Source organism: Heteronotia binoei, chromosome 2, assembly GCF_032191835.1.
Source record: "Heteronotia binoei isolate CCM8104 ecotype False Entrance Well chromosome 2, APGP_CSIRO_Hbin_v1, whole genome shotgun sequence".
In the NCBI taxonomy this organism is placed as follows: Eukaryota; Metazoa; Chordata; class Lepidosauria; order Squamata; family Gekkonidae; genus Heteronotia; species Heteronotia binoei.
Window position 1 is genome coordinate 110,108,085 of NC_083224.1, and position 23,469 is coordinate 110,131,553.

At 41.9% G+C, this 23,469-nt stretch overlaps 1 protein-coding gene across 1 annotated transcript in view; it reads right to left on the reverse strand.

Moving 5' to 3' along the window:
• Positions 1-23,469, reverse strand: part of FAF1 (Fas associated factor 1) — a 494,563-nt gene that overhangs the window by 388,306 nt on the left and 82,788 nt on the right. The gene's annotated exons all lie outside the window — the stretch shown is intronic.

Consider the following 23,469-nt stretch of genomic DNA (forward strand, 5'->3'; position numbering starts at 1 on the left):
CTGTACAGCAAAGTTTTATATTTCCACAAAGTGACATGCATCTACAAATTTTGAGAAAAGTTTTAAAACAGAACTGAAAATTTCCCTAAATTATATTATCTGTCAACTGGTTAATTTAACCATTCACATTTCTATTATTAAAAGAATAATGCAAGCATAACAAAACCATATTTCAGATGGTTATGACTCAACCACCATTATAGGAGCAACTATCTAGCCCATATAAATGTACAGAAACTGTGATATCAATTTCAGCACAGCTAGGATTCTACATTGCATTTTTTTCCTGGAAAACAAAATTATTATTTGGGACTCCACCAATGCACATGGCACTTCAGAGGATTATAAATAAATTCCTTTCAAGAATTTACAATATACGTAGATGAATACCTATTAAGTGGGAAAGTAGACAAGAGAGACAAAACTGTAGAATAACTTAGGATACATACAGTTCTGCACAAATTAATTTAAAGAACTGATTCCTAAATTTGAAGCAAATGTATTGTAAACTATAGTTAAACCATGAACAGGGGGCAGGACTGTAGCAGATGGAAGACCTAAAGCTACTTAACCTCTCTCTCATTAACTGACTACTGGTCAGATAAGTCTGTCTAGGTAGACTATGTTCTGCTTTTTGGAAGAAGGATGCAATACAAAATATTCAAACTAAAACAGTAAATAGGTCTCATAGACATAAATCCTTTTTTCTAGAAATCAGATATATATTCAGATCCCACAATCTGCAGAACTATTTTTCTCATCTTACTGTTTCTCTTTACAATGTGCACATGGGGTACTACAGGAATGGAAGGGTTACAGAAAAGTATCCCACCGTTGCTGTTCCTAGAAGGACACTAAGCTTTTACTTCTAACACTAACGACCAAAATAATAGTATATTTCATGTTGTTTTTGTTAAAAAAACCTGTTCCCAACACAAGGATTTCTGCAAAGGTGGCGAAAGACTCAAAACCTGCTGCAACAAACCAATAGCCCATCCCCACATTGCTTTAGGTCCCCACTTGTTATTTTACTAATTCTGAAAGTAAACTCCAGGAAGCTACTATGCAGATGTTTCCTGGTATTAATAATTTTAAGTAAGAATGACAGCCTTGTTACTCAGGTCAGACCTGAGAGTCAACTCCCATAGTCAATTATCTGACTGATTTAAATACTTCAGAGTTTCAAAGTCACTAATGAGCTTTTCTATCTTTGCAGAAGGTCTTTCAGATAGACAATTTATGTTACAAATTTACATAAACAAAATAAAAAGTGTGCCAAAAATGCTTAATACTTTGGTGGTCATCCAGGTCACACAAAAAATATGAGAACTATGGAATCACTATATTTAGTTAAACTGTCATATCATTTAAAAGCACCACAAGCTTTTGTATTTAACAGAATTCTTCCTCTGGCAAAAAATACTGAAAGGAAAAAAATGGATGGAATAAGCTCAGATAGATACATAAAACAGGGTATTATGGAGAATCAATCTGTGGGTTATCTGGGGCTCTGATGGGGCTATTTTATTAGATAGAGGCACCACATTTTCAGCATAGCATCTGGTGCCTCTTCAAAAAAAAAAAGCAAGTTTCAAAAAGACTGGACCAGCAGGTCCAATTCTGTGAGCCCCAAAAGAAAGTGTCCCATCCTCCATTATTTCCAATGGAAGGAAGGCATTTAAAAGGAATGTGATGGCCAGAACTCCCTTTGGAGTTCAATCATGCTTGTCATAAACTTGCACCTGGCTCCACCCCCAAAGTCTCCTGGCTCCACCCCCAAAGTCCCCAGATATTTTCTGAGTTGGACCTGGCAACCCTATTTTAAAAAGATGTTTATTCAAAGCAAGTACAGGGAGCCACATTAAAACAATCACATCACTGCAAAATGTGGGGCCCTCCAACAGTAGCAGCTTAGATTAATAATTCAAGATTTATGAAAAACAGAAGACTTCTACTTTTGCTGAGTAAATTAAGGCATGTACGTAATTTGCTTCCCAACAAGAATACAAATTCTTTTCAATCGCTCCATTGGGCAATTAACTCTTGGTAGTTAATTCTTCTGGGTTTTGGCAATATTTATCAGCAATGCAGTTCAATTCAAAAGATAAATTAATGGCCAAGACTTTTAGATCATTACTGAAAGATCCTCCCCAGTTTATAAATTCCTTCCTGTTCAGATGAACACCAAAAATGTCAGTTCGTACTAGTACTTTTCCTGCAATAAGCTTATTAAAGGACCCACAGGTCTCCTCAGTCAATCTTTTAAATATATATATAATTATATATAGGAAATTATGTTGACTTGGGCACCATCAACGTACCCCACTATCAATTCTCAGTCATGAAGTCAAGGAAAACAACATAGTCACCATCTATGCATTTCCCTGGCTTCAAGGCTTAAAATAAAGTCTTCTCAACTGCTATTGTGAATTGTGAAACCCACATTGGAAGTTTTTCAGTGTTTTTTTAAATTAAACTACAACACTTGCCTCTATTCATGCAAAGCACAGGCAGCCTGTGCAGCATGCAGCATGTTTTTCTACATACATCACAAGAACCTCCAAAAATATTTAATGCCACCAGACTGAACAAGCAAATCAATTCAATTTATTTACCTATGTCCTTCTTTATTTATTTATTTTTGTATATTTCTACTCCGCCCATTCCTCGTAGGGCTCAGGGCGGAGTACAACATATGATAAAACAATACAATAAAAACATTTTAAAAACAGACAACTCAACAGCACTCAGAGAAGTTTACCATATCATCACATGTTGCCCAGTCTAGCCATCTCACATCATGATATTTCATAAAGATGGCAGATAATAATCCACTTTATAGTACAGGTGACAGTACTGATAGGGGAGGCCAGCCAGATCAAGAATAGACACCCACAGGCTCAACTGGTGGAACAGCTCCGTTTTACAGGCCCTACAGAAGGTTAATAAGCCAGGTTGGGCCCGGATCTCTATAGGGAGCTGATTCCACCAGACTGAAAAAGCCCTGGCCCTAGTTGAGGCAAAGCAGGCGTCTCTTGGGCTGGGGATGGCCAACAGAAGTTGGGAGGCCGAACGTAACGACCTCCTGAGCATATATAGGAGACGGTCCCGCAGGTATGTTGGTTCCAGGCCGCATAAGGCTTTAAACGTTAGAACTAAAACCTTGAAGTGGATCTGGTACTCAATGGGCAGCCAGTGCAAACTGCAGAGCACCGGCCGAATGCCCACCTGTAAAGATGGTGCAGTCAGCAGGCGAGCCGCCGCATTCTGCACTCACTAAAGTTTCCGGATCAATCTCAAGGGTAAGCCAGCCTAGAGCGAGTTACAGTAGTCTAGTTTGGAAGTGACTATTGCATAGGCCATTGCACTATAGCCAGGTCCTGGGGGGACAGATATGGTGCTAGCTGCCTGATCTGCCAAAGATAACAAAAGGCAGACCTGGCAACCATCGTGATCTGCCCATCACCACAAAAAAAAAAATGAGACTTGATTCTAAGCCATTTCAAGAACTCTAAACTGAAAGCATGGGATTAAAACAAATCTTGTATACAAAAGCCTTTCACCCAGATGCTAACTACTGCAATGTCACAGTGCTTGAAGTGCAACACCACAAACTCTATCCTAATTCATTTGCCAGACTGAACAAGAAGTATGTGGAAACCTCCAGATCTGCACCATTGGAAAGCAATGCTATTTGGTGTACTTAATTTGGGGAAATGACAATAGAACACCATATGCTCAGGCAGGAAAAAATAAAAAATGAATTTTTAGCAAAAAAAACTTGTTAAATGTGCAACAGTTACAGGCAATCATGCCCCTTGCAAGCCACGTAATTGCTTTTCTTAGGATCATTCAAAATAACACAAAACAGTGTGCAAACTTTCAAGTTTTGACAGAATTCTTCCATCAGGCTAAATGTTTAAAAACAAAATAACAATAAAGGGGTGAGTGCTTTAGACACCAATCTTAAGACCTCTTGTATTCATCATCTAAATGCAAAAGTGCTACATTCCACAGACTATGAATGTCATTCAATTCACTTTCTCCACCAAACGAGTACTCTGGATAAATTTATATTTGGACTCTATAGAGCACTAAATAAAGTCTAATTTTTAATACAAACCAGTTTGGAAGCTATTTTATTCCAGACTATGTGACAGTATAAAAAGCCACATAGCTAAAGTTCAAACCCTTACACTAAAAATATGAAGTTGTGATGAGAAATGCTAAATGGAGTGATGGGGAGGGATTTAGTTACAGACTGCCAAGCAATTCTGTACTTTCAGGTGCTGTCTTTTGTGTGAACCAGGAGTACAAAGAACTCTCTATTACAAGAAATAGAGTGGCTTCTTCATAAAAAGTAGTTGACATTTATTAGCCTCCCGCTCACTTGATGACTCCACATTTCTTGCTGGCAGCTGTGCAAGGATAATAGAAGGAGAAAGAGTTAATTACTGCAGTAATGAAATTTCAACTACTATTTAGATAAGGTTGCACATACTGTTTACATTACTTTCATAACGCTGACACCAATTCTAACCAAAGCCCTACCTCAGTTCTAATGCTCTATATAAGATGACACATAAACAGGAAAGAAGTTAGGCTACAAAAAAGCTGACTGGCATTATACTTCTACGGATATTCTCTGGAGAAAAAAATGGAGATTAAAAAAGAAAAGGTGCTTTGAAATTCAAAGCCAGATTAAACAAGCATACCTGACAACTGGCCAAGCCCCCCCCCCCCCAATACAAACCTAAACACACTGCTAAATATGCAGTTGTTATTTGATAGAGCCTCTTTTTAGTCTGATTAAGTCAAGCAATATTTCCAGTTGTTGACTAAAGAAATAGCTATACAGTATACTCCAGCTAATTCAATAGTGTTCAGTTAAAACTAGTAAATTTTGGGGAAGAAACAAAATTTTGCCAGTTCTCTTGGAAAATCCAGGAGCATGAGAATTACCTACCTCTTCCAACACAGCAGATTCATGCCCTTAACATCTGTATTATATGCATGGTGTTATGCAGGACACTAAAATCAAGATCCTAAAAATCTATTCAATGCCTAACGCTACCTTCTCAGATTTACAGGACACAAATGTGCATGTTTGCAGCTATCAGGTCTAATAACCTGATTCTAGTTTTTAGAATTTCAGTATAATTTCAGGATATTGAATTTTATAGACAGGCATGAACCAAAAAAAGACTCATTATTGAAGGAAAGGCCAAAGGTTTGGCACACCAGCCTTGGCCTGAATTCATCTATAGACTTAGAAGGCAATCTTAAGTCTTTGTGTACTTTGCACTTATGCAAGAGAGCTGATGCTCTTAGAATGTTACCTTTCACCTCCTTCCTGGAATACACATTTGTGTTAGCGCTAAAGTAAACATCTGTCTCCTTGTTCTGCATGCTTGTAGTAAGTGATTGTGTAAAGAAAAGCGTATAAAATAAAAAACCACTGTCAGAGAGACAGACTGATGCATAGAACCTCAACCCTGTGTTGTGATTCCTTCAACTGGCGCCCGAGCAGGGACCCCTCTCATCAACGCCTGGCATAGGCCCCTTGAGTGCACTCTGTCATTCTCTACGACCCCTTCATTGGGGAATATGGGAGGACAGTTCTCACAAACCCAGCGCAAACATTTGGAGGAGCTGCAGTTCCTCATCCATAAGTCTGGCAGGTCCATGACTTCTGGACTATAAGCCAAAATGCCCTCAATATGAGGTTGGGGAATAGTCAGGTGGGCACCTGGCTCACTAGGGATCTTTTACCAATGTATACAAGAACACACATCCAGAAAAGTGATGCTTAAAATATCAGGGAATCTAATTAAGTAAAATCAATTATAATTTATTAAGAAAAATATAGACGTCCATACAAGATAAAATACTCATAAAATCACACATACAGTCCTAGGACGGACGGACAGACAGACAGATAGGGGAACACAAGGGTAGACGAACAGGGTGATATTCACCTATCGTAGTCTTCCAGGAAGGCTCCAATAGCGACGAAAAAGGACCTTCAACTGGCCAAGAATCGGGGATGGATCTAGACAGCGGAACTGGGGTACTGCTAGATGCACACCTGAGTGGAGTTGGGTCAGAGGTTAAATAGTCTACCTTAGACCCTCAGGGTATGGGCTGTACGGGGGAGGAGAAAGGGGAGGCTCTGCAGTGACCATAAGGGCTGGGCTTCTGCAGTAGCCAATAGGAAGTTCATTGGTGGCACCTAATTGGTTGCCTATGGCTGACCAATGAACAAGCTTGGTCCAGGAGTACCTGAGTAAACTTTCAGGTTGAAACGGACCTGGGGGAGGCTCCAAAGTGACAGTTGGAAAGAAGAATAGAAGTGACTGCTGGGTGGGGAACACTTAAGATTAGGGAACTTATCTGAAAGGGTGACAACAGAGAGTCAAATTGTGGCCTAGGTACCACCCAGTATATACAAAGGAACTTGGTTCTGGCTGAAGATGGTCTTCCTCTTCTTCTGTCTTCTTCTGGGCAGTAGTCTTTGTCCAGAGTTCCGTTGAACAAAGAAAGTGGCAGTTGAACGATTAGCCACTCCTGGGGTGGGTAGGTTGCTTGCAGGCCAAAGGTGACATCTGATGTGTACGTGAGCCATCCACTTCGATGAAATGGAGTCAAGCCTGGTAGGATGATGGCTGCGTGCGGTGTTAGCCCTCCACGGTGGATTCCATGGTCAGTGCTTCATAACCGTTCGCCTAGATAGCTCCTGGCGGTGCCGTTTCTTCCGCTCCATGGCTGGTTGACGAGGAAACGTCCGTTTTTCTGATAGGCTCTCTTGTACCAGTCTAGAGATCATGTGTAGCGTTATGGCTGCTTGTACTTGTCCAAGTCCCTTTATACCTGGTTAGGTATACTCACACTCTCTGGCCAGACAGGTGTGAGTTACTTCTCCAGGGGCGTTGGCAACCATGCTGGTGACTACGATGTTCTGTAAGGGGCATTTTCTTACAGGACAACTTAAGACTCTGTTACAAGAGATCAGTAAGCAGTGCTCCTGGTACCTGGAGGGAAGTTCTCTTAAACTTCTGGACTGGGAGAAGATAGGGAAGATCTTTCATACAGAGCCCCGAGCTTCTGTCAAACGTCTTCAAGCCTGGCATCAATGTTGGCATGCAGTAGAGAAATTTATCCCCGTTTTTAACACAAGCCAGCTCTCCAAAGATTGTCCCCCAAAATACACTGGTGTCCAACATGTGCCCCCTGCCCCTCCTTTTCCGCCTCCTCCGCCAATGGCTCCACCCATGGGCCCACCATCTAACGCCCCGGACGAATGGTCCGTGAAGTTTTGGAGAAGGAACTTGGTCAGGCTAAATTGGAAGATGTCCCAGAATTGGCGGAAATGTTGTCTATTTGCCCTGTGCATTTGACAGATCATTTTAACAACCAAGGAAGACGCATTGTGGAGTATAAACCCCTATCTTACCAAATGCTTACTGAACTTCGAAAAGCCATTAGGGACATGGGGATTAGCAGCACTTATGGGCAAGGCATGCTAGAAGCTACCATGAGAAATCATACCTTGGTCCCAGAGGATTGGAAAACCACTGTTCACATGCTTTTAACACCCGCGCAATATGTTGTATGGGACAGTGAATATTGTAATTTGGCTGATGTTCAAGGGCGTGGCTCCAATGGGGCTTATACTGCTTAACAACTATATGGATCTGGACAGTTCAGTACTATTGAAGCTCAAGCAGTACTCCCTGTTGCAACCCTTCCTATTGTATCTAAATGTGCTTTACAGGCCTTTGCCAAGGTACTTACAGAAGGGCAACCAGCCCATAGTTTTGCAACGGTCTGTCAAAACCCAAAAGAGCCCTATTTAGACTTTATCAACCGTCTTCAGGTTGATAAATCAGCAATCAGAAGACAGGTTGATAATCCTGACACAGCAGGAGAACTGATGATGAAATTGGCCAAGGAAAATGCTAATTTGGATTCAAAGAGTTTCATGGAGCAGAGTGATAAAGCTGTAGTATTGCAGTCTTGAGCTCTGCTCACGGCCTGAGTTTGATCCTGGTGGAAGCTAGGTTCAGGTAGCTGCCTCAAGGTTACTCAGCCTTCCATCCCTCCTAGGTTGGTCAAATGAGTAACCAGTTTGCTGGGGGGAAGTGTAAAAGACTCACTTTACTTTGCAACAGTGCTCAGTGCAGCAGGCTGAAATTGCTGCTATAAGAATGGCCTTTCAGCTCTATTTACAAAGGCCTTTCAACTTAATAGTTGACACCTTATATGCATTTAATTTGATTCATCAACTTCCTGGTGCATGTATCACTCCTCAAATTGACCTTGATTTGTTGGCTGTATTTTTTTAACCTTGCAGTCTTTAATTTCTTGCGGAGCGTTACCCTTTTTTGTTTTACTACTATTCCATTCTAATCTTCCTGGTGTGATTGTTCAGGGCAATGCATGCTGATAAGGCTTTAAAGGTGTTACCTCTGTATTTATTGATCCCTTTCTCAGTCATGGCTATTTTCACCAGAATGCCCACAAGTTTTTGTTTTGTGAGAAAGGGAGAAAAGTATTTCTTTCTCTGCTTTCTCCATCCCATGCATAATCTTGTAAACCTCTCCAGTCTTCTAGACCTTTATGGTCTGCTATTACTGTTTTTTCTGATGGCAGCCGTGATCGAGGAGCCATTGTTTATCAAAAGGATTCACAATGGGTTACTAAATACTCTGCAGCTCAAGCTTCTCCGCAGTGTTCCAAACTCGCCGCTGTGATCTTAGCCTTTTGTTCCTTCTCTAAGCAATCTCTTAATATCATCTCTGATCCACATTATGTTTGTCGCCTGGTAAATAATCTACCAGGTGCCTATCTTCTTGCCCCTCGCATTGATTCTAATTTGATGGCATTATTTCTCACATTGCAAATACTTTTGGAGCAATGCACGCATAAGTTCTTTATTGCTCACATCTGCAGCCATAGCTCCCTGCCCGGAGCTCTGGCTGAGGGTAATCAATGTGCTGATCAGGCCGTGCATTCCCTTTTTTCTGACCCAGTATCTAGTCATCAGTTTTTCCATCAGAATGCCAAAGGGCTAGCTAAAGCCTTTGACATTCCCCTTTCGCAAGCTCAAGCCATTGTTTCTGCTTGCCCACATTGTGCAGGATTTTCCCATATCTCCAAAGGTGGGGTGAACCCTAAGGGTTTGGGACCTAATGAACAGTGGCAAATGGATGTCACACATGTTCCCTCATTGGCCCCTTGGAAGTTTGTTCATGTGTCTGTAGACACCTATTCAGGTGTCTTATGGGCCACTCCTCAAAGAGGGGAGTCTGCTACTCATGTTATTGCTCATTTAATTGATGCCATCACTGTCCTGGGCAAACCTCAAAAACTCAAGACAGACAATAGCCCTGCCTACTGTTCTGCTGGTTTCCAAGAATTTTGTATACAATAGGGCATTAGTCTCAGTCACACCAGCCTTGGCCTGAATTCATCTATAGACTTAGAAGGCAGTCTTAGGTCTTTGTGTACTTTGCCCTTATGCAAGAGAGCTGATGCTCTTAGAATGTTACCTTTCACCTCCTTCCTGGAATACACATTTGTGTTAGCACTAAAGTAAGCATCTGACTCCTTGTTCTGCATGCTTGTAGTAAATGATTGTGTAAAGAAAAGCGTATAAAATAGAACAACCACTGTCAGAGAGACAGACCGGTGCATAGAACCTCAACCCTGTGTCATGATTCCTTCACATTATAACCCTCAGAAAAGTATTTCCACTTTATCAGATAATGCAGAATGCGCCACTTTAGTTTAGAGTCCAAGTTTTGTTCAACTTCTTGATGTGGCTGTCCCTCCACTATGATGGAGGGGAAGTTCAGCTCGTTCAGGATGCCATTTATCTGGAACTGAGTCTTTCTTGAGTAAGCTGAAATGGAAAACAGGATGTACATATCTAAGATTTTTAGGCAACTGTAACTCGACAGTCACATTATTAATAAGACGTAGTACTTTAAAAAGCCCTAGATATTTCCAGCCTAGCTTTTCACTAGCTTGCTCCCCTCTAAGAAGCTTTGTGGAAACATAAACAGAGTCTCCAGGTTTGATGTTCCATTAGGGAGACCGCTTCTTGTCAGCCTGTTGGTTATAGTGTATTTTTGCTTTTTCCAAAGTTTCTTCTTCCCATTAGAAGACTAGTGTAGACCACCATTCTTGTAAATCCTTATCTTTTTTATTTTTATTTATTTAGTTATCTGGGATTTATTTATCCATAGGGGCTTCACCCAAACCAGGTAGTGGCTTGCCCTCAAACCACTAGAAAAACATCAAAAACTTTTTCCCATCAACACTTTACTTTTCAGTATGATATGTAAGCTACTTCTGTCCTAACCCTAAACCTAACTGCACCGCTAACCCTAACCTAACTGTGGCTCAAACCCTAACCCTTTTGGCCCATTCACTGTAAGGATTTCCACAGGCTATAATGGAGAATGGAAAATATCCAAAACTTTTGCCCATCAACAAAACACCTTTCAATATGATATGTAAGCTACCTTTACTCTAACCTTAATCCCAACCATAACCCTAACCTATGACTCAATCCGTAACCCTAGCGCTATGGGCCCATTCACTGTAATGATTCCTATAAGCTATAATGGAGAATAGAAAAACATCCAAAACTATTTCCCATCAACACTATGCCTTTCAGTATGATATGAAAGCTATTTCTAGCATAACCCTAAACCTAACCGTACTTGTAAACCCAGCCTAACGGTGATTCGAACATCAACCCTAACCCTTATCCTATGTGTCCATTCACTGTAATGATTCCCACAGCCTTTAATGAAGAATGGGAAAACAGATTTTCTCCCATCAACACTATATCTTCAGTATGATATGTAAGGTACCTTTAACCTACACCTAAACCTAACCATGACGCTAACCATAAGCTAACTTTGGCTCAAACCATAACCATAACCCTAGGGGCCCATTCGCTGTAAAGATTCTCATAAGGTATAATGGAGAAAGGAAAAACATCCAAAACTTTTCCCCATCAACACTATACCTTTCAGTATGATATGTTAGTTACCTTTAACCTAACCCAAAACATAACCGTAATGCTATCCCTAACATAACTGTGACTCCAACTGTAACCCGAACCCCATGGGCCTATTCAGTTTAATGATTCCCATAGACTATAATGGAGAACAGAAAAACATTGAAAACGTTATCCCATCAATACTACACCTTTCAGTATGATATGTTAGCCACCTTTACCCTAACCCTGACCCTAAACCTAACTGTAACGCTAACCCTAACCTAAATGTGACTCGGACACTAACCCTAAGAGCCCATTAACTGTAATGATTCCAATACGCTAACCCTAACCCTAGCCGTACCTCTAACCCTAACCTAACTGTGACTTGAAACATAACCCTAACCTTAACCCTATGGTCCCATTAGCTGTAAGGATTCCCATAGGCCAGGGGTGGTCAACGGTAGCTCTCCGGATATTTTTTGCCTAAAACTCCCATCAGCCCCAACCAGCATGGCCAATGGCTGGGGCTGATGGGAATTATAGGCAAAAAACATCTGAAGAGCTACTGTTGGCCACACCTGCCATAGGCTATAATGGAGAATGGAAAAAAATCCAAAACCTTTCCCCATCAACACTATACCTTTCAGTATGATGCATAAGCTACTTCTAACCTAACCCTAAACCTAACTGTAACGCAAACCCTAGCCTAACGAGACTCAAACTATAACCCGAACCCTAAGCCTATGGGCCCATTCGCTCTAAGGATTCCCATAGGCTATAATGGAGAATGGAAAAACATCCAAAACTATTTCCCAACAGCACTATACCTTTCAGTATGATATGTAAGCTACTTCTTATAGCCTATGGGAATTATTACAGTGAATGGGCCCATTGTGTTAGAGTTATGGTTCGAGTTACAGTTAGGTTAGGGTTAGCGCTATGGTTTGGTTTAGGGTTAAGAGAAAGGTAGCTTACATATCATAATGAAAGGTATAGTGTTGATGGGAATATTTTTTGATGTTTTTCCATTCTCCATTATAGCCCATGGAAATCATTACAATGAATAGGCCCATATGGTTACAGTTAGGGTCACAGTTAAGTTAGAGTTAGCGTTATGGTTAGGTTTAGGATTAGGTTAAAGGTAACTTAAATACCATGCTGAAAAGTATTGGATTTTTTCCATTCTCAGTTATAGCCTAAGGGAATCCTTACAGTGAATGGGACTATAGGGTTAGGGTTACGGTTCAAGTCACAATTAGGTTAGGTTTAGAGTTAGGGTAATGGTTACTGGCATATCATATTGAAAGGCATAGTGTTCATGGGGAAATGTTTTGGAATGTTTTTCTATTCTCCATTATAGCCTATGGAAATCATTACAGTGAATGGGCCCATAGGGTTAGGGTTACAGTTCGAGTCACAGGTTAGGGTTAGTGGTAAGGTTAAGTTTATTGTTAGGCTAGAAGTAGCTTAAATATCATACTGAAAGGTATAGAGTAGGTAGGGGAAAGTTTTTGATGTTTTTCCTTTCTCCACTATAGCCTGTGGCAATCAATACAATGAAAAGGCCCATAGGGTTAGGGTTATGGTTTGAGTCTCAGTTAACTTAGGGATAGCTTAGGTTAGAAATTACTTACATATCATACTAAAAGGTATAGTGTTGATGGGAAAAAGTTTTGTATGTTTTTCCATTCACCATTGTAACCTTTGGGCATCATTACAGTGAATGGGGGCACAGAATTAGGGTTACAGATCGAGTCATAGTTAGGTTAGCATTACAGTTAGATTTAGGGTTAGCGTAAAGTTAGCTTACATATCATACCAAAAGGTATAGTGTTGATGGGAGAAAATTTTGTATGTTTTTCCATTCTCCATTATAATCTATGAAATGAATTACAGAGAATGGGAACATAGGGCTAAAGTTAGGGTTAAGAACATAAGCACCACATTTTAAGAAGGATATAGACAAGTTGGAACTGGTCCAGAGGAGGGTGACAAAGATCATGAGGGGTCTGGCGATGAAATCCTATGAAGAAAGGTTGAAGGAGCTGGGGATGTTTAGCCTGGAGGGGTGAAATGATCACCATCAAGTACTTGAAGGGCTGTCATATAGAGCAGGGGTGGCCAACGGTAGCTCTCCAGATGTTTTTTGCCTCCAACTCCCATCAGCCCCAGCCATTGGCCATGCTGGCTGGGGCTGATGGGAGTTGTAGGCAAAAAAAATCTGGAGAGCTACCATTGGCCACCCCTGATATAGAGGATGGTGCAGAATTGTTTTCTGTGGCCCCAGAAGGAAGGACCAGAAACATTGGGTTGAAATTAAATCAAAAGAGTTTCCGGCTCAACATTAGGAAGAAGTTCCTGACAGAGCGGTTTCTCAGTGGAACAGGATTCCTCAGGAGGTGGTGGACTCTCCTTTCTTGAGGTCTTTAAACAGAGGCTAGATGACAGCAATGAAGATCCTGTGAATTTAGGGGGAGATATCTCTGAGTTTCCTGCATTCTGTAGGGGATTGGATTAGCTGACCCTGGAGGTCCCTTCCAATTCTATGATTCCAGTGGCCCATCCAGTCCCGTGTCACACACTGGCCAAAAAAATCAGGCATCATCAGGAAGTCCATGAGTGGGGCCAAGACTCTAAAAGTCCTTCCACTTTCCCCCCTCCCAAACACCAAGGCTACAGAGCATAATCCCCAGAAAGAGAGTTCCAGCAATACACTGTGGCTAATAGCCACTGATGGACCTCTGCTCCATGTTTATCCAATCCCCTCTTGAAGCGGTCTATGCTTGCAGCCGCCACCAACTCCTGTGAAAGTGAATTCCACATGTTAATCTCCCTTCGGGTGAAAAAATACTTCCATTTTCCATTCTAACCCGACTGCTCAGCAATTTCATGGAATGTCCATGAGTTCTTGCACTTTGAGAAAGGGAGAAAATAATTTATTTCTCTACCTTCTCTATCTCACGCATAATCTTGTAAACCTCTATCATGTCACCTCTCAGTCAATGTTTCCCCAAGCTAAAGAGCCCCAAGCATTTTTACCTTTCTTCATAGGGATAGTGTTCCAACCCTTTAATCATTCTAGTTGTCCTTTTCTGCACTTTTTACGATGCTATATCTTTTTTGCAGTGTGGTGACCAGAATTTTACACAGTATTCCAAATGAGGCTGCACTGGCTGATTTGTTTTTAATTCCCTTCCTAATAATCCCCAGAATAGTGTTGGCCTTTTTTATTGCAGCCACACACTGTCTAGACATTTTCATTGAGTTATCTACCACGACCCCAAGATCTCTCTCTTGGTCAGTCTCCGCCAGTTCACACCCCATCAATGTGTATTTATAGTTAGGACTTTTGGCCCCAATGTGCATTACTTTGCACTTGGCCATGCAGAACCTCAATTGCCATGTTGACACCCACTCACCCAGCCTCAACATATCGCTCTCTGGTTCTCACCACCCTGAACAGTGTCATCCGCAAACTTAGTCACTTCACTGCTTACTCCCGATTCCAAATCATTAATGAACAAGTTAAAAAGCATCGGACCCAGTACTGAGCCCTGCAGTACCCTTACCACTCTCCACTGAAAAAATTGCCCATTTATACTCACTCTCTGTTTCCTATTAATTAGCCACTTACTGATCCATGAGAGGACTTGTCCTTTTACCCAATGACTCTCGAGTTCACTAAGGAGCCTTTGATGAGGAACTTTATCAAAAGCTTTCTGGAAGTCAAGGTGTATTGGGACCCCTTTGTCCACATGTTTGTTCACTCCCACAAAGAACTCTTTAACAGGATAGTGAGACAAGATCTTCCCTCTCTTGGTCAGTCTCTGCCAGTTCACACCCCATCAACTTGTATTTGTAGCTGGGATTCTTCGCCCCAATGTGCATTACTTTGCACTTGGCCACATTGAACGTCATCTGCCACGTTGACGCCCACTCACCCAGCCTCAACAGATCCCTTTGGAGTGCCTCACAATCCTCTATGGTTCTCACCATCCTGAACAATTTAGTGTCATCTGCAAACTTGGTCACTTCACTGCTCACTCCCAACTCCAAATCATTTATGAACAAGTTAAAGAGCATGGGACCAAGTACCAAGCCCTGCGGCACCCCACTGCTTACCGTCCTCCACTGCGAAGACTGCCAATTTATACTCACTCTCTGCTTCCTATTAATTAGCCAGTTTTAGATCCACAAGAGGACCTGTCCTTTTACTCCATGACTCTCGAGCTTTCCTTCCTAGGATTTGTGAATTTTTACCAGCCCTTCATAAAAAACTTTGCCCTAATTGTGTTACCTTTGAAAGACTTAATAAAAACAAAGGAGAAGAGGCCGGAAGAGCTAAACTGAGCTGGGCTAGTGACTGTTAATGAAGCCTTTGACAACCTTAAAAGCAGGGCTTTTTTTGTAGCAGGAACTCCTTTGCATATTAGATCACATACCCCTGATGTAGCCAATCCTCCAAGAACTTACAAGGCTCTTAGTATAGGGCCTGCTGTAAGCTCTTGGGGGATTGGCTACATCAGGGATTTGTGCCCTAATATGCAAAGGAGTTCCTGCTACAAAAAAAAGCCCTGCTTAAAAGGCTGTTGTCTCTGAACTAATGCTCCCCCACCCCAGTGACAACAAAAAGTTCATTGTTCAGGTGGATGCCAGCGACTGCTGTGGGCGAGGTAATTTTACAAGAGCACCCAGGGAAGGAATTACATTTTTATGCTGCGGGATAGAATTCTAGAAGGAGCTCCTTTGAATATTAGGTCACACCTCCCTGATGTACCCAATCCTCCAAGAGCTTACAAAAAAGAGCCTTGTAAGCACTTTGAGGATTGGCTACATCAGGGGTGTGTGGCCTAATATACAAAGGAGCTCCTGCTAGAATTCCACCCCTACTTACGCGTATGTCTCCCAGAAGTTTTCGGAGACCAAGAGGCACTGGTCTGTATGGGATAAGGAGGCTGCCACTGTAAAGTTAGTGCTTTCTACCTGGTGTCACTGCCTAGAAGGCGCTAATGTGCTGTTTGAGGTGTGGACTGACCTTAGGAATCTGGAGGTGCTCCACTCCCTCCCCCCCACCAACAATTAGAGGCTAAGCAACTTAGATGGGCAGAATTTTTTTTCCTTCAAAATTCCAGTTCACACTGAAACACCTACCAGAGAAATCAAACTTTTTGGCAGATGCCTTGCCCCACCTCCCTCAAAATGAAAGCAGAAGGGAAGAAGTTGTAGACATGATGTTTACACCAGCTCAGCTGGGAAGAGCAGTAGTAACTCATAGCAAGATGTGAAAACCTGACAAGCCTCCCACCAATCCCTAGATTGAGAAAATCAAAAAGGCATTGACAGAAGAGGGAGAATTAGATTTTAAAGAAACTCTCACCATGGGTGGTGACGACTGCCTCTACAATGGCGAAAAACTGTATGTGCTGGAAATTCTGAGGGGGGAGGTTTTACAGCACTGTCATGACAGTAGATTTAGCAGGACATTTCTCAGTATGTGACCTATTGCTAGACTTGCCTTATGGGGAAAAAATGGGGGAGGGGGAAGCCACTTGTCTTCTTGCAACCCCTGGAAACACCCTCCCATTCCTGGTTGGTAATTTCAGTGGACTATCACAGATCTACTTTCCAGGAAAGGGAAGACTATAATATTAGTAATTGTGGATGTATTTTGTAAACAAGCTTATTTTGTGCCATGTGTGCAACTCCCCACAACCAAGAAGCTAGCCAAACTATTCATGAAGCATGTGGCTCACTTACGTTCTTTCTTGGACAAAATAATCTCAGACCAGGGCTTCCTGTTTGTGGCCAAATTTTGGAGGGAATTCCTCAAATTGAATGGCACTGAGCAGGGGCTCAGCTTGGCTTTCTACCCAGAAACTGATTGTCAGATGAAAAGAGCTATTCAAATACTGGGACAATTCCTCAGATGTTATATCAATCACCAGCAAGACTATTGGGTTGACTTTTTACCTTATGCTGAATATTGCTACAATAACAGTCTACAAGGTTCCATCAGGACCTCCCCTTTCCATATGGTACAGGTAAGGCTTTTTTTGAGCAGGAACACACAGGAATGAAATTCTGACTGGCTTGGTCAAGGCGTTGGCTCAAAAAAAGGTCTCTGACAGAGGGAAGGCACTAGGCAGTCATGTGCTTCCAGACTGCATGCTCCATCATCTCTGCTGCCTCCAGCCACCAATGAGCTTGCAAAGAGAGAGACATGGAGCCACCCACAGGTGTTCCCTCCTGGGAAAAGCTGGGCCTGCTGCTGCACACTCCACTGCACATGGCTCGCTCTCTCTGGCCATGTTTGGGGGGGGGGGCGGCAGAACAAGGTCTGTCATTGGGCTGTGTGAGAACATCCATGAAATACAGCTGATGGCACTGTACTGTTCTGTGTCATTATGTGGAAAGTAACCTACTGAACAGGTGACATCACTTCTGGTGATGTCTGGGGGTGTGGCCTAATACTCAAATGAGTCGCTGCTGGGATTTTCTACAAAAAAAGCCCTAGGTAAGCCTATGGGAATTGTTACAGTGAATGGGCCCATAGGCTTAGGGTTAGGGTTCGAATCACAGGGGTTCAAATTAGGTTAAGGTTAGGTTTAGGTTATGGGTAAAGGTAGCTTTCATATCATACTGAAAGGTATAATGTTGATAGGAAAAAGTTTTGGATGTTTTTCCTTTCTCCATAGGATTAGGGTTAGGGATATCATTCCCTTAAGTTATAATGGAGATTGGAAAAACAATACTATACCTTTTAGTATGATCTGTAAACTACTTCTAATATAACCCTAAACGTAACCGTACTTCCAACCCCAACCTGTGACTCGAACCGTATCACTAACCCTAACCCTAACTTTATGGGCCAATTCACTGTAAGGATTCCCATAGTCTTTAATGGAGAATTGAAAAACATCCAAAACTTTCTCCCATCAACACTATATCTTTCAGTATGATATGTAAGGTACCTTTACCCTAACCCTAACCGTACTGCTAATCCTAACCTGTGACTCAAACCATAACCCGAACCCTAGGGTCCCATTCACTGTAAAGATTACCATATGTTATAATGGAGAATGGAAGAACATCTAAAACTTTTCCCCATGAACACTATATATTTCAGTATGATATGTTAGCTACCTTTAACCTAACTCTAAACATAACCATAATGCTATCTCTAACCTGAGACTCGAACCGTAACCCTAACCTTATGGGCCTATTCACTGTAATGATTCCCACAGACTATAATGGAGAAAAGAAAAACATCCAAAACTTTTTCCTACCAATGCTATATCTTTCAGTATGATATGTAAGCTACTTCTAGCGTAGCAATAACCCTAACCATACCTCTAACCCTAACCTAACTGTGACTTGAACTGTAACCCTAACCCTAAGGGCTCATTCACTCGTAATGATTCCCATAGGCTATAATGGAGAATGGAAAATCATTCCAAAACTTTCCCCTGTGAACACTATGCCTTTCAGTATGATATACAAGTTACCTTCACCCTAACTCTAAATGTAACTGTGATGCTAACCCTAACCTAACTGTGACTTGAACCCTAACCCTATGAACCCAATTACTGTAATGATTCTTATAGGCTATAATGGAGAATGGGGAAACATCCAAAACTTTCCCTCATCAACACTATACCTTTCAGTATGATATGTAAGTTACTTTTAATGTAAAAGTATGCCCTGCAGGGACATTGGAGACTCTTCACTCAGCGCAGCTTTTTCTGCCCATCAGCTGATCGGTGAGAAGGGCCTTGAAAGAGCCCCAGGAGCCAGTGCTTCACCAGGTGGGAGGGAGAGGGGCCATAGAGGGGGGAGGGGCCGCCAGAGTGGTGAGGAGATCGGGGCATCAGAGCAGCAGCGATGGAGAGATCAGGGCCCCCCCATTGGAAATTTTATTCCATGCCCCCCCCCCACCTAAAATTTTCTGGCTACAGGCCTGTTGGGCCCACACTCATCTGCAGGGACATTGGAGACTCTTCACTTGGCCCTGTGGGGACATTTGTGGTGTCCTCACTTTTCTCTAATCCACTGGCTCTCAAGTCTCCATCACCTGACAAAGCTAAACTGTCAGTCCTTCCAAGTGGATCAGGTGCGAGGAAGTAAGTACTTCAGGCAAAACATGAGGTTTTGCCAAGTAACATTCAGATAAACTTCGACTATGAAGGCATAGGAAAGTTTTATTGATATATTACAAGTGCATGCTTCTCCCTTGGGAGGCTTTGCCTGAAGTGAAAGCAATAAGCATGGACAATGTTAAGTAATTCCAAAAGGTGCAGGCTTCCCCCCACTCCAAGATTTTTGAAGGTCTAACTACTTACAATTCACAGAGATCCCAGCCTGAGAAACAAAAGTCATCCTCAGCCAGATGGTACAAAGAAGGCCCCCACATACCCAGGCAGTCAGAAATGTCTCCACAGGTGAGCTTGGGAGAGGGGAGGCCTAATAACCTTTACCAGTCTAGCACACAGCATAGCAAACAGGAGACAGAATATGGATCCTGGCAGAATTCTCATTCAAGATCACGTGTTGAACTTGCCAGGACTTGGGCAGAATCACACAATACAAAAAAGGCCCTGTAAGAACTTGCTAAAAAACTAATGGTTAGTAATGATCCCACCTTCAATATGTTCAAATATGTATCAGTATGAATAATTGCATTCAATTTTCCTAAACTGCTTCTGTGCTTTCATTGAACTCAAAACTCTGCTCTTTAAAATATTAAGTGTGATACTTTGCCTTTTAGAAGTGACATAGCAAACACAAATGTAAGAGTGAGTAAATAAAATAGAATTCCTATAGGTGTATGAATTTACCTTCTAGGTTCATATCAACATAAGCTGTAGCCATTACAGTGCAGAATGTAATCCTGTATATATTTGTAATGCACTTAATCAAGGGACTCATGAGCTGGGATGCAGAAATTCCCTTAAGCAATCATGAGCCATGTCTATAAGTCAGGAACAGAGACGTCTAAGGCAATCTCCTCCACAGGAGATCACCATTAATCGCATTCCTTGCCATTCCGGATGGTCTCATAACCATCAGGAGTGCAAGAGGTGAAGCAAGAAGGAATAGACAAGAAACTCCTTCAGATGAACTCTGTTCTATATTTTTCATATGGCTACTTTTATGTTCATGAATTCCTAAGAAGAAGAAGTCTACAGATTTATACCCCCCCCCTTCTCTCTCAATCAGAGACTCTGAATCAGCTTACAATCTCCTATATCTTCTCCCCCCACAACAGATACCCTGTGAGGTGGGTGGGGCTGAGAGGACTCTCACAGCCCCTGCCCTTTCAAGGACAACTCCTGCGATAGCTATGGCTAACCCAAGGCCATTCCAGCAGCTCAAAATGGAGGAGTGGGGAATCAAACCCGGTTCTCCCAGATAAGAGTCTGCACAATTAACCACTACACATAACTGGCTCTAGATGTATAGGTGCTGAAAATCATCATTGGTGTGTGTCCCAATAGATCCATCCTGCAGTGGTAGAACGTATCTCCTCTAATAACATCATATCTCCTCTAATAACATCAGAATATTCTTACAAAAAGATGCCTCCTCAGTCAATTGCTTTTCTTAAAAAAAAAAAACCTACAGTACTTATCATAAGGTGAAAGTTCTAATTGTGTATAACACCCCATGACACCACATGGGAATACTTATTCTGTATGAAAACATGCAGTCAACTGCTTCAGTTAAACTAGGTCAGGGTGGCCAAACCTGCTTAACGTAAGGGCCACACAGAATAAATGCCAGATGTCCTGCAACTTTAACTTTAAATGCATTCTCCCAGCTGCTGGCTGGTTTAGCTTGGAGAATTTAAAGAGAGAAATGCCTTCTCCAAGCTGGCCAATGGGGTGGTGGAGAGTCACACAATATGTGCAAAACCACCACATATCGCTTCCAAGCCACAGTTTGACCACTCCTGAATTAGGTAAAACAGCAATGTGAGTATGCAACAATGAATACCTAACTGTGGCCTTGTGTCTCCAATTTTGTATAAATGCCAGTCCATGAATCTGCTTCACTAATGTTAAGGGATGGAGTTCCATAGCCCAGAAGGAAATTATAGTAGCAGTACTATACCTAGCAACCACATTCTGAAGCATAATAGACTCTCTAAAGCAGGGTGTCGAACACATGGCCTGGGGGCTGAATCAGTCCCCTGGAGGGCTCCTATCAGGCCCCCAAGCAACTGGCTGTCATGTGCTTCCTTCTTCCTCTCTTGCTTCTTTCTGCATCACAGCTTGTTTCGCAAGGCTTGCTCAATTGCACAGAAACTACAGAGCGAGACCTCTGTTTTCTCCATTGCTGAGGCTCCTCCCTTGTGAAGGAAGGGGGGAGGGACAGCTTGCTTTGCCAGGCTCTCTTCGTCACACAGCAAAGCTACTGAGCCAAGCCTCTCATCCTTCTATTGGCTGAACCTCCTCCCTCTCCTGGTCCAGAGGAAGGAAGGAAAGAGCCAGAGCTTCCTTTGCCCAGTTCCCTGGATCCCATGGGAGATATACAAAGAAAGCACCTTTAAGACTAATGAGTGCTAATGTTTTAAGCATGCTTTAAGTTTAAAAAAAATCTTTGTGTTTGTCTGTGTCCATTATAAAGTTTATATCTCTGCTACCTGGCATTACATTTTATGACACTCATGGCCTAGCCCAGCCCAGTCCGACAAGGTCTCATTTATGTCAAATCTGGCCCTCATGAGTTCGACACCCCTGCTCTGGAGTATTTGATTACGATCAGACAGATCTGAATTCAAATCCCAACTCACCATGAAGCTCACCAACAACCTTGGGTCAGTGACTTTTTCTTAACCTAACCTACTTCATAGGATTGTTGGGAGGATAAAACAGAGGAGAGGAGAACCAAGCATGCCACTAGGAGCATTTTGGAGGACGTGCAGTGCAAAAATATAATAGATAATGTAGAATATGTGTGATCAAGTTAAGTTTCTGAATGCAATTCTCAGGAAAGTCCCACAGACACGTAGCCATCAGTTCCCTAGAAATTCCACAGGGGGGTGGAAATTAGCTTCCCTTTTCCTCCATGGATTTTCAGTTCCTTGAACTTGAGCATGCTATTTTTAATGGGGGGATTTTAACAGTGCCTTCTTTATGTACTGGATTTATGAAACTTCCCTAAGGTGCTTTCCTGCCTCTAAGAAGAGTCCTCTCCACTTTTCCATTTTAAAGAAAGAAATGAATATTATTAGGTTATCCATAAAATTATTAAAATGATGAAACCAAAGTACTGTAAAAACAACACACAGAACAGTTTTTGTCTCCTGCTCCTTAGAACTAACATACAAGAGGAACTGCAAGCCATCACATTTTACAGGTAGGCAAAACCACTGACTTTACTGCAAATACGCAGTTGCTTTAAGCCACTGCCAGCAGGAGGGATAAAGTTAAATATAGCACCAAGGCAGACATTTCAGCAAACAGCAAGGTTCACATTTTTGAAAACGTACATTTAAAATAATGATAATCATAACCACTTGCAGAGTTTCTATAGTGAAAGGGCATTATCGTCATAAATGAGTAGATGAAGATTTTACACTAAAAACTATTTTCCTATCACAGATAAGTACAATGAAGACAAGTATGACAAATGATATGAAATATGATCCTCATATAACCAACACACTGGTGAAGTTCCCACAGGCATATTTTGCGTGATCTTCAGCTTTATGAAAAATTATGAGAAGCACTTTTTTCTGAAGTATCTAGTCCCTATGCTACCAAAAATAATATTGAAAATGACAGCAGAAGCAACTTGCAATATTTTAATAGTAAAAGGTCAACTGAAAAAGTCATATTTATCGAATTTTGAGCAGCTAAGAACATAAAGAGAAGCCATGTTGCATCATGCCCATCTAGTCCAACACTGTTTTTGTCACACAGAGGCTAAAAACCAGGTGCCATCAAGAGACCCACCAGCAGCACTAAAATTCCAGAAGTCCTCCCACTGGGGCTCCTCAAGTACCAAGAATACAGAGTATCACTGCCCAACAACCACGTTGTTGTTCAGTCACAATGTCAAGTCCAACTCTTCGTGACCCCATGGACCACATCATGCCAGGCCCTTCTATCTTCCACTGTCCTCCTAAGTTCACTCAAATTCATGTTCGTTGCATCGGTAGCACTGTCTAACATCTCATCCTTTGCTGTCCCCTTCTTCTTTTACCTTCTGTCTTTCCCAGCATCAGGATCTTCTCTCATTCGGTGGCCAAAGTATCTGAGCTTCAGTTTCAGTATCTAACCTTCCAGGGAACTGTCAGGGTTTATTTACTTTAAGATTGACTGATTTTATCCCCTTGCCACCTAAGGGACTCTCAAGAGTCTTCTCCAGCACCATAGTTCGAAAGCACCTATTCTTAGGTGCTTAGCTTTCCTTACATACTCTCACAGCCATACATTACTATTGGGAATACC